The following is a 9,767-nucleotide window of genomic DNA, read 5'->3' on the forward strand; positions in this document are numbered from 1 at the left end:
TTACCATCACACAGTCACTGAGACATAACTTATTACGCTCATGTGACAGCAAAAGGCATCCACATATAATCTATTTGAGGACATTGTTAATTAGTACCACTCAGGTTCAAAAAGACTCAGTTAAAACAGTATGGCAGTCTTTGTTACAGCTCTCGTTTTGTATCTTAAATTGAGGTATTGTGCTGTCTCGGACTACCCGTTTTATCCTGGTCCTCCTCTTCAATGTAATTCTTGAATTATTGAAAGAAGGAAAAGATGCTGCAAACAGCACTCTGTACAAGATGTGGCTCAGGTGGTGAAGTGAGACGTCTAGACATGGAAAATGCTTTTTATGATTCCAGGTGCAGAACAGGACTCGACATTCCGGCTGCCATAAATCTGTTTTCAAGTCATTTTTGGGGGGGGAAGAAAAAATATGATGATTGAAACTGCTAATCTCATCATTTTTGTCTTGGTTGGCCTTTTAATAATGTCCATCTTTATTTTGGAAACTTGGATTCCATAAACTTCATGACTCATTATGTTTTATTATTTGGCTGCGTCATCTGAGGCCCTCACATGGTCACGCTGTGGTTACTGAGCTGGGACCTCTGAATATCCCGATCTGCAAATGAGGGCCTGTGGGCATCACCAATCTGGATTACGGTCATAAAATAAATGACTCCGACATGGAGACAAAGCGCCCTTGTGTGGGAAACAACACGCTGTGATGCTTGAGTCAGTTCTCTGAGGGGCAATGATGTCACTGCGTCAGATTCTTCAGCTGTTTTACCTAACAATGCCTATGGGCATTATGCACCTTGCTCTCTGACTCGTACGAGTCACGATGAGGAGAGGAAACACTGTTTGAAGCATTAGAGCATCTGAATCATTTCACTGACACAACCATATGACTCGCTCGCTACGGTCCATTAAACAATTTCACTGTGTCAGATTCTGAATGATGATCGTAAGGTTTGGATCATACATTCACATATTTATTCAATTAGTCAGTAAATTCTTGATTTAATCAGTGGAGGAATGATTTACCGAACAGTATTTGACTATGAAGAGATTGCTTTCTTACACAATGGATAGCTTCTGTTTTTTTTTTTTTTTGCAATTGTCAAACAGCCGCTACCAGTCAACAATGAACAACTCCAAAGAAGACTGATATTGTTCTAATTAAGCGCTAAGAAGCCCATATTAAATATACACAGGCCTCATTAAGCCTTTCATTAAGTCATATCATCCTTTTATTCCTTCATTAAGTCTCTTTTAGTCTCCCCTCCCAGGGACTGCGGGAGTGATGAGGTCTGGCGGATCACGACCTTAATTTTCTCCAAGACAGATGCTTAATTAACACTGGAAGAATCCTGGCTGTCTCCACACCGACAATAGGAATTTTCAAGGGAATTAAGGTAAATGAAATGTCGTCTAGCGATGTCCTTAAAAATGGCATAAGTGTAGTCGTGAGAGTTGTGACGACATCCCACTTTCAAGTTTAAATTGCTGGGAAATGAGCAAGCTTCAGTGACAAGCTGAGTCGCCTTGCATACATAGTAATTTGAAGACGGGATACAATTTGATTTATTTTACATTTACAAGGTATACAGTTTTATTTGGATAAACATACACATATACATACACAGAGACATTATTTTCATTGGGCTGCCCAAACACAACTGGAATGGGCTCCCACACGCCCGCGACCCTTGTGAGGATGAGCGACAGGGATGAGGAAGGATTTTCAAAAAGGACACATACCTTGTGCGGGAAGTCAGGGCCCTGATTTGTGTGTATGCAATATTGATAAGTAAGGCTGCAGTATTGAAAACAATAAAAGGGTATTTGACATTTTAAAACAGTCTCCGCATATCTTAACTTGTCCGTGGGATGCTTTTGTATTAAAAAGAAAACTAAAGAAAATAAGCATGATAGAACACTTCACATACTACACTACAACTATGCCTTGTTAAAATCAATCTGTTTTGAACAGGCAGTCCTGTCTCATGCAAATGAGTCACTTCTCATCCTGTCACGTCTACTGTGGCACCAGTGCCTAGTATGGATTTCAAAACGACAACTTGGGGCCGAGTTCGAGGGTTACCAATTACTGAGCCCTGAGTCTATAAAAGTAAGCGCAGACTCTAAAGTGACCCCACACCCAAAAAAAAAAAAAAAAAGCACCCATTGTTATGCAGCATCTGTTTACTTGCAGCTGACACATCGGCAAACTCAAAATTGTAATGGGTAAATTCAGTAAAATTCCAAATTTACAGATAGTGTCAGAAATTCAGCTCTAAAGATTTACCATGTGTAATTTGACACTTGATTAGTGAGCAGGCACTCTCTTTTATGAACATTTTCCACATGTCCCCTAACTTTAGTGTTATATTATTGTGGTTTATTTTACTGTCTACCTTAAAAAAAAAAGTTGTAATATTGGGGTTTGGTAAGACCATCTGACTTTTGAGCTTTAGGCATTCAAATGAGGAGCAGCGGCCGTGACACACTCACATAAAACACACTACTAAGCATGCAAAGGTGTTGATGCTGACTGAAGTGCAAACCTCTGCTCCTGATGCAAAAACAACATTAAGCCTGTGAGGGTAGACACGTGTAGCACACATCGGTAGCACATAAATAAGTCAAGTGATTAAAAAGCAGAAGTGCTAACGGCTTGTACTTTTTTGTAAGGAGAAGTGAAACTTTCACAGTTCGCTCCATTTATGCCATCCGTATTATGACCCCCCCCCCCCTCTTCTGAATACAAGAGCTACCATCCACTGAGATATTTAGTTCACTGTTTTTGTCAACAAATGATTTTCATCTGGAAGTATAAATGAGACAAGAAGCTTAAAAAAAAAAATAAAAAAGGAAAAGAAAGCTGACCCCACAAATGAATGCACTGCTGATCTTTCTGCCGAGCAAACGATTCCTCTGCGCATTCTTAATTGGCTGTAATTGTAGCAGTTGTCTACTCAATGAAAGCAATCAAAGTGGAGCAATTACAAACGACTGGTCACAAGACCCAAGGGCAGAACGTGAGAGCAGGACACATGCAAGCGCAAACACAAACAGAGCAACTGAAAAGCGGCACACATACATGCACCCACCCACACGTTTCCTGTAAGCTTCATGCAAGACAGCCACTCACGTCTCTCACTTGTGTTCCGAGAGGAAGTGCGGTCTAATGACTTTGTCCATGTGTCACATACATTGCATGTGGGAGACATTCAGCCGCACTGCACGTGCGCATGTGAGAGCCATCATGACTTTGTAAAGGGCTTTTTCACATGATGTCCTAATCATGTTGAGAAACTTTAAATGAACTTTAGTCTACTTCTTCGTCTCCTAGATGTGAGTTGCAGTAGTTGGTTATGCTGCCTTAACTGCAGGAAGGCAGTGCCACACCATATTCTCTAAATGGCACTATTTTGTATTTCTTCTGAATTTTTTTTTATATTTAATACAGTGTAGAATTTGAATTGTGAAAATACCTTGCGATTATTGAGGGGGAGGGGGGGGCAAAGAGCTGTCAACCTGTTGTTATGGGTGAGCCTTATGAAGTCTTTCTAGTATACAGTGACAAATCGTTCAATCACCACTGAATTATTCAAAGGCAATAAACCGAAAATGTCAGTATCAGACATGCTGTAAAGCTTTTGGATATTTATGATTTTGTGTCGTGCAACAATGTCCTAAAAATTGAATGATTTGATCACTCAACAATGTCCCTGATGAATATTGTATATACAGTACATTTTACCATTTTAATTAGTGCAGCAGCAAAAATTATGCACTTCAAGTCTATACTATGAGTTTCCATATCCCAAACTTGCTTTCTTAAGTTTCACATGATCAAATCTGCTATTTAAGATAATTATTGATGCTGACTTTCAAAACTGAGGAATCCAAAAAGTCCAATAATAGGTCCTATAAAAGTGCTTGTTTTTGAATGTGCATAAGCAAACATACATTGGTGAATGCCAACTTGTTATGACTACCAATAACATGCACTATATTTTCATAATCATGAATGTTTTAACCTTTTTATGTCTTGTGCCATGAAAAAATGTGCTTCATTGTTGATATAAGCAGATAAGCAGATCGGAAAAATAGTTTTGCATAGTTAACCCCGGAGTGCAGGGAAGCGAGCAGGGAAGTAGAAGCAGTCTCACAAAAATAATTTATTTACAAGGAATTATAAGAAAATATACAAAATTAACAAAAGTCTGTCTTGATGCAGACAACCAGGAACATAAAATGTCAAGGATACTTGAGAACAGACAGATACAGCAATTCAAGCACAATGACTCAGCAAAGAAAGAAAGGAACAAGGGAACTAAATACAAGCACACTGACGAGACAACGACACCCGGAGAAGACAAGAGTGGTTGGAGGGAGCTAATTGTTTACGCAAGTTACCGGGCCGACAACAACGCGTGGTCACACAAAAAAATGAAATAAAATAAAAAAAATAATAATAAACTTAATGAGCAAGACAGGTCATGGACCACAACAAAACAAATTTTTTAGAGGAAACAAAACTAGATATACACTTGATGACAAAACACAAATCATGACAAGAAAAAAAAAAAAGAACTGTAAAAAGGCCCCATTGGTTATAATTATACAAATGAAATGAATGAAATAATACAAATGCATTTCATTATGCTATCATCCAAAGATGATATGGTGTGAAAAGAAAGTTGGACATATTTTGCACTAGAACCAAAAAAAGTGCACAATCTGACCTTCTCTAAATTTGTTAATTCAATGCCCAACTCTTCACTGTTTAGGTACTTTTTGCACAATTTGCTGTTCTCTCACAAGCAGTTGAATGGTAAAATTCACACCAGGTGTTTGGTTCAAGAATCAACCAATACTTTTCTTGGTTCTCATTTGACATTGTGAGGCCAAGGGGCCACCTAAAAATTGATCAACATGACTTCGCCAATGTGAGGCTTCAAACAGGATTTTCTCCGATTTTGCATCTGAGTTTAGTGTGATAGACTTTTATCAGTAGGCATTTACTGGAAGAGTCACAGAAAGTGGCAGACATGCACGTCATTGGAAATGTAGAGATCGATTGAAGATACATAAAGTAAATTTCGACATAGTCGTTAAAGAGTAGCTAGCTGTTAAAACATCAAGCTGTCGGACATGTGCATTCAAATCCTGCGGGAAGCTCAAATAAAGTTGTAAAGTCTGTAAAGTTTATAGTGCATATTAGATTGAGCTTGAAATTTCACCCAAAACTTGACATTAAGCAACTTTTTGTGAGTTTGCCTTGTACCGTTTACTTGAACAAACTGCAGCTGCGCAGGAATTACTCAGTTTATCTAAGGCCACGAAGGAGTATTTTCGTCAATCCCAAACTGAGGTTAGTGCTTAGCAATGACCAAGTATCTTGTGAAACATCATTTGCAGTGGAATGGAAAAACTGGATCCAAAACATTTTTTGATTAGCTCCACGGCCTTTCTTGAACTTTTCTGCCAAACTCATCAGTCCCCTCTTTACCTTTGCTCGAAGGTGCTAACTCCATCATTTTCCTTCACGATATGTCTTATAAACACCCACTCTCTCATCTCTAACTCTGCCTTTTGTGCCTTCACTTCTCCTGTTCATTACTATTCTGTCATTCGGACCTCTTGATGTCTGAGAAATCATCCTTTGCAGACTTTCACATACACATTTTTTTAAGTTACATGAATCTATTTTGTTCATTGTGAGTTGGCTGGTTAATGTAGGTAATGGTTATTTCGTAATCCCAGACAAATTATTTCCGATTTCAGACTGGAAATGTTTAAGACCATCCTAATTTTACCCTGATTATTAATAATAATATTATCTAAGAGATCCAAGAGCTCCTAACATGACCATGTACTTTTCAACATCTGTAGAGAAAAACTGCAATGACTCAATATCACAAACCTTGGTCAGAATCCTGACTCAGCAAGTGTCCTAAACTTGCGGCCTGGGGGACATTTGCAAATTTGCATTGTATGATGATATTACAATAAAATGGTAGTGCACCACTTTTTGCCATGTCATTGCCCTGGGCAGTTTGACTTTTCATCACTTATACTATGCTATGTCTTAGCTCAGGCTCAAGACCGCTTTTGGCAAAACGTAATTCTTAAGTGACACCAAGTGGAAGGAAACAACGTCTTGTCATCGAGTCCCAATGGTGTCTTTTTCAAACCCTGTCGTGAAGAGACATTTCAAGAAAAAACGGAGACAACTCAAGGAATCAGATGTCAGCAACTCAAATAAAAGAGAGCAGGTCACACCTAACCACATGTGGCTAGTCAGATTTTTTGGAGCATAATCATTTTTACCCCAAAGCCCAATTAAGAAATCACTATTGAATCGCTGCTCTGTATTCATTCTAAAATATGCATGAGAAGAAGAAAGAAAACAGCATCTGGTGAAAGTCTGCCCCCCATTGGCCTTCATACATCGTCTCCACTGTATTTTACTAGAGATTCGGGTCATAGATAAGTTCTGTTTCCATATCGAACTATAACTTGAGACTATCCACCAGTTTGCAGCGGTATGGAGTGATAGCGCCTCTCAATTTTTTCTGTAACTTTTTTGCGGCTTACCACGACTTCCCATGAGCCCACAGTACCCTTTCTTGTTCAATATCACACTTGCACTTTTTGATACTCATAATTTGGATATTTCAAAAAAACAAATCATAGAGAATTATTTTTTCTGCAAGTCTCTGTAGTTCAACATTGAAGTCTCAAACTCAGGCAGAAAATGTATTTATTTACTTATTTATTAGAATTCATTATACATTTGTTTATTAAATAATGAACTTAATGATATTCAGTGACCTGCTGCCTAATTTACCTGGCAACAGTCGAATACGGCGAGTACCGGTGTTCTACAAAATTGTCCAACTCGTTGGAAATGTGATACAGGAGCCTGATTTGACAGCCTAACCCAAACCTCAACCCTGACCCTACATGTCACTGCTTAGAACTGAATGTAAGACAGATAGGACAAAATGTAACACAATGACCAGGAAATCATTATTGGCGTTGAGAGCATTTAAGAACAGCAGCAAGTCTTCTGATGGCAAACAGTTCCGTTGAGGTCAACCTGACTGAGAGTGCAGAGTCAGATAGAAACAGTTGACGATCAACAAGATAAGTCAGAGCAGGCGCTTCTGCTCTTTTTTCTTGTTGCTCCTTTTAAACTATAGAGGCCAAGCAGAAACTTTGGAAAATTAAATGTCAGAGCTAATAATGTGAAAATGGTTATAAATGAAATGCTGTCTTTTTCCATCATTGTTTATTGGCCTCCCTCACATCTTTAACCCATTTTCAGTGAGCACACAGTGGTTTATTTATGGCACCATGAACTCTCCTGATCTCTAGTGTGTTTTGTGAGAAACAGATTTTGGTTCAGCCCTTTTTTTTATCAGTGATGTTAATGGTGCTGCAGTGCCAAATAAGTAACTAAATAGAGAGAGAAAAAGAGAGAGGGTGAGAGAGAGAGAGAGAGAAAGAGAGAGAGAAAGAGAGAGAGAGAGCGCAAAAGCCAAATTGCAGCAAAGCAAAACAGGGTCAGAAAGTGATTGCAGCAGCCAGAGAGGCGAAATGGCCAACACTTAGTCAGGAAGCTGATATTTTCCCAGACCTCCTTTTTTGGGGGGGGAGTCTGATACGACAAATGTAGCTTCCTCTAAGGGGGCTAATAATACAACAGGCCCATTGTGTGTAGTTTCCCCCTCATCTGATTTAGCAAGAGAGACGCCGTTTGCGTGCAATCTCTCTACTAGCATTGAGGTTGGGTGGAGTTTCTCGTTACATCGGATTGGGTTGTCACACCACATGGTAATAATGCACTATTATAGTCTGGCTCAGATGAACATGAAAAGGCAGATAACAGTGCTCCCGTCAAAATGGTAGATGTGTGTACGTTGCACTTTTGGAGTCCTATAATTTGAGGCAAAGCAACTGTGCATTACCAGATGTAAAATCTGTGAAATGTTAGTCAAATATCTCATGCTTTTTATCTGACTGTAACCACCATGACAGCATCAGCTGTGAAATGCACACATCCTTTCTCTTACTTTGAGGACATTTAATGGCAGGAATGACACATTTTGTCAAAGTCAACTTGTGAGAATTAGAGCAATACATCATAACAATTTCTGGTATATTTGATATTTTTCCATATGCAGCACTGTGCTACAGTCCACATTTTTTTTAAAGTCATAATGTGATGACCAATGTAATATCTTTTGTCACGCCCCAAATTTGGGGGAATGACTCTAATGTTGTTTCCATTACTTTCCTAATTTGGTTTACATGTTTGTGAGTCACATTTGTTGCATTTTGCTGTAATAAGACGTTTGCTGTTTTTGCTCACATTTGATATACACAAAATATATATGTTTAAGACAAGAGTTATGCACAGCACTATGTTATTAAGCTGCTGAAATGAAACGAAAGTAGTCATCAAAATTCCTTGCAAGAAAATCACAAAGACTCTTCCTTGACCCACAATTTCAACTGACTACTACGCAAGTGTATTTTTGTATGTGTCAGTAATCTAAAGGGGTGGATTCTTAATTTGAATGAGCATTTGCATTTGTTTCAAATAAAAAAAAATCCACAATTGCTATATGTTCCATTTGTGTCCTGTGGACTACTGCCTAGTTTTATTAGAAATTGTGTTGAGGCAGCTGTTGTAATGAAAACAGCGGCCCACCACACAAACACACCTATGCATGCACGCAAACACACACTTACAAAACAATGCATGCAGTGACATTAATTTGAAACCACCTTATAAAAAATATAATTTGTTTTATAATGGAATAGATTAGCTTGGAATAGATACTGGTATTCAATGGTACCAATTGTTGTAACTTTTGTATGTGTGTTTGTAAAAATTAATGGTGATTTATTTAATAAGATAAAAAATAAAAAGAGCAATTAACATTTATTTTTAAATTAATCATTCCCACACAGTCCCAACTTACAAGGATCTGTTTCTGAAAAAAAAAAAAAAAAAAAAAAACTGTACCATTTAACTTCGCATTAATTGATGCATGGTCAACCAAACCAAATAAGTCTCTACCCAAAAAATTATAGACTTCAGTACACATAGTATAATTTATCTTGACGAATTTTGGAATAAAACAAACATAATATATATCCAAGGAATGTGTCATTGTGAGTGGCTAAAGAAGTGTATATCCAAGACAGCTTAACATTAAAGAGAGAACTCAAGGAGTATCCAAATTTAGTGATCAACGCCACAAGCATGAGACGCTCTGCTGCCCATGTGGCCAGATTTTCTGTCACTTTCTACACACAGACAATCTCAAAGAAGATGCCACACTATGCTGAGTATGCCTTTTAAAATACAATCCTAGTGTGGGAATTCAAAGAGTACTCTGGATTTGAGGCATAGCGCTTATCTACGAGGCCATGTGAGTCAGACGCTTCTGTATAGTTGATGACCGAAAGCACTTAGTCAACTATGGACCTACTGCAAAGGTGAACAGGTGCCCTGCAGGTGGCCGTAATATTTACCTTTTTCCGTGGATTGTACCATCCATCCATCAAGAAAGCATAAGCATAAGCAAAGTAGCAAAGCGGGAAGAGGTACATATAATTTGGGGATATGGAGGCAAAGCTCTTTGATAGACCGCTACTAAAAATCACATCTGAAAACAAAAATATCACCACAATAGTCCTCTTACTGCTTCATGTTTCAAGTGGGATTAAAGTACAGTCAAGTTTCAATACATCTG

Source organism: Idiotropiscis lumnitzeri, chromosome 10 (genome assembly GCF_059441095.1).
Source record: "Idiotropiscis lumnitzeri isolate Australia: NSW breed Sydney's pygmy pipehorse chromosome 10, RoL_Ilum_1.0, whole genome shotgun sequence".
Taxonomy (NCBI): Eukaryota; Metazoa; Chordata; class Actinopteri; order Syngnathiformes; family Syngnathidae; genus Idiotropiscis; species Idiotropiscis lumnitzeri.